General features: G+C 50.1%; 1 pseudogene; it reads left to right on the top strand.

Annotated features, from left to right (window-relative positions):
- Positions 1-270: 270 nt before the first annotated feature.
- On the top strand, positions 271-2,128 carry LOC116759573 (annotated as a pseudogene).
- The last annotated feature ends 598 nt before the right edge of the window (positions 2,129-2,726 follow it).

The raw sequence follows: 2,726 nt of genomic DNA, 5'->3' as shown, positions 1-2,726 counted from the left end.
CATCACGAAAAACTCAGTGTTAAAAAACAAACACCATGGCTTGAGTCACGCCCCAGCGGAGACGGTGCGCAGGCGCACTTGCTCCGTAAGGCCCCGGAAGTGGTGGCGCCAACCTGCCGCCAGACCCGCGGTGCTCTCCGGATCTGACATTTGTCCGTGAGGCAGCAGTTCCTTGGCGTCAGGGTTGTCGCGTAGGAGATAAAGTCGGAGGAGGTGAACGAATCTCTAGAACGCGCCCTTGGCAGGGAAATTATCTTCCTCTTCTCCCCGATGCACAGAACCAAAGTGGGCTTGAAGGATCGCCAGCAGCTCTACAAGCTGATCGTTAGCCAGCTGCTCTATGACGGCTACATCAACACTGCTAATGGCCTTATCAATGAAATCAAGCCTCAGTCTGTCTGTGCACCCTCAGAGCAGCTCCTGCATTCATCAAACTAGAAATGAAACGACTGTGTGCATGGAGAAAGGTCCAGAAGAATTCATACCACCATGTTAACAGTGTCTCTAGGTGATATAATACAAGGAATGGAAAACGATGATAGTGCAGTTCACTATGCAATCGGTCCGTCAGATACAGTTGCCCCGGCACAGGAATTTACCTGGAGTTTGATACAGATGTCCAGATTATGTCCCCAGAGGCTTCAGAGTACGAAACATGCTATGTCACATCCCGTAAAGGACCATGTCGTGTAGCTACCTATAATAGAGATGGGCAATTAATAGCTACTGGGTCTGCCGATGCTTCCATAAAAATACTTGACACAGAAGGAATGTTGGCCAAAAGTGCCATGCCAATAGAGGGCATGATGAACGAGACTGCACAGCAGAACATGGAAAACCACCCAGTGATTCCAACTCTTGACGACCACGTGGATGAATTCACGTGTCTCGCGTTCCACCCAACAGAACAGATCCTCGCCTCTGGTTAAAGGGATTATACTCTTAAAGTATTTGATTATTCCAAACCAGTTGCAAAAAGAGCCTTCAGATATTCAGGAGGCTGAAACGTTATGCTCCATCTCCTTCCATCCTTCTAGAGACTTTACTTGTTGGGGCTCAGCAGCCTACTCCTCGACTTTATGATATCAACACATTTCAGTGCTTTGTCTCTTGCAGTCCTCAAGATCAATGCACTGATGCCATATGTTCCGTTAATTGCAATCCTAGTGCCGATATGTATGTGACTGGTGGCAAGGACGGCTGCATCCAATTATGGGATGGTGTTTCAAATCGATGCATCACAACTTTTGAGAAAGCACACGGTGATGCTGAAGTTTGTTTTGCCATTTTTTCCAGAAATTCAAAATACATTCTGTCAAGTGAAGAAGACTGTAGCTAAACTTTGAGAAATAACAACAGGGCGAACCCTGGTCAGATACACAGGTGCTGGCTTGAGCAGACAGCAGGTGCATCGGATGTAGTCCGTCTTCAACCACACGGAGGACTGCGTGCTGCTGCCTGACTAGAGGACCATCAGCCTCTGCTGCTGGGACTCAAGAATGGCCGAGCGGGCTTCCCTGGTGGCGCAGTGGTTGAGAGTCCGCCTGCCGATGCAGGGGACATGGGTTCGTGCCCCGGTCCGGGAGGATCCCACATGCCGCGGAGCGGCTGGGCCCGTGAGCCATGGCCGCTGAGCCTGCGCGTCTGGAGCCTGTGCTCCGCAGCGGGAGAGGCCACAACAGTGAGAGGCCGGCGTACCACAAAAAAAAAAAGGAATGGCTGAGCGCCGGAACCTGCTCTCCCTGGGCCACAACAACATCGTGCATTGTATCATGCACTCGCCCACCAACCCCGGCTTTGTGACCTGCAGCAACGACTTCGGGGCGCGGTTTCGGTACGAGAGGTCGACCACGGACTAGAGCCGCCTGCGTTAAACAGGGCTCTCTTCTCGAGGACTCTGCCCCTCCTTCCCCTTGTGTCCCATCACCAGCTTCAGTAGTAAGTCGTTGTACCATCTTTGGCAGTTGTGCTGCCACCTCTACGTCCTTCTGGGATTTGTACGAGCCTTTTTTTACCTTGATGGAGAATCTTGGTGGAAAAAGTTGGAAACACAGATCTGTGCGGTTGTTCTGCACCCACTGATAATTACATGGTGATTTTCATCGTTTTTGTAAATACAGGACTTGCTATTTCTCTTGATCATTTGAAGAAGGCTAGAGTATTAAAGTGCTTTCTAGATCTCAAATGGATCTGTCATAAAAAAAAAAACCCACCAAAATGCATTATTAGCAAACTGGATATGCCTGTTTTTGTGTGGGTGGTAGTCTGCTGTGACATGACAAAGGCAGTGACAGATTTGCAGGAACCTGGGAGAGACAAGACTTAGGTCCCGCTTGGTGCTTCCCAAACAGCAGTGAACACATGAACCACCTGGGGCTTGTGAAAATGCAGACCCTTGTCAGTAGGCCTGGGGCAGCCCTATATTCTGCATTTCTGTCAAACTTCCAGGTAACGCCTCTACTGCTGGTCCATGGACTACGCTGTGAGTAGCAAGGGTCTGATGGATTGCTACCATACAGGCCTCTGCTCTGCCTAAGGCCCAAGCGTTGGTCACCTTTGAAGAACCTCACCCTCTTTCTCCCATGACCGTCATGATTTCAAGAGCCAGCCTGGAAGGCTTCACACGTGTCACTTCCCACTTAGGTGGTCCCAGCTGTGATGTCTCTCCCTTCCTAACCCGTTCCTCACATGGCATGCTGTCTTTTCTTAGCCTCACATTAGTATTC

This window comes from Phocoena sinus, chromosome 9 (assembly GCF_008692025.1).
Source record: "Phocoena sinus isolate mPhoSin1 chromosome 9, mPhoSin1.pri, whole genome shotgun sequence".
In the NCBI taxonomy this organism is placed as follows: Eukaryota; Metazoa; Chordata; class Mammalia; order Artiodactyla; family Phocoenidae; genus Phocoena; species Phocoena sinus.
Note: the sequence above shows the minus strand (reverse complement) of the source record. Positions and strands in the feature narration are given on the sequence as shown.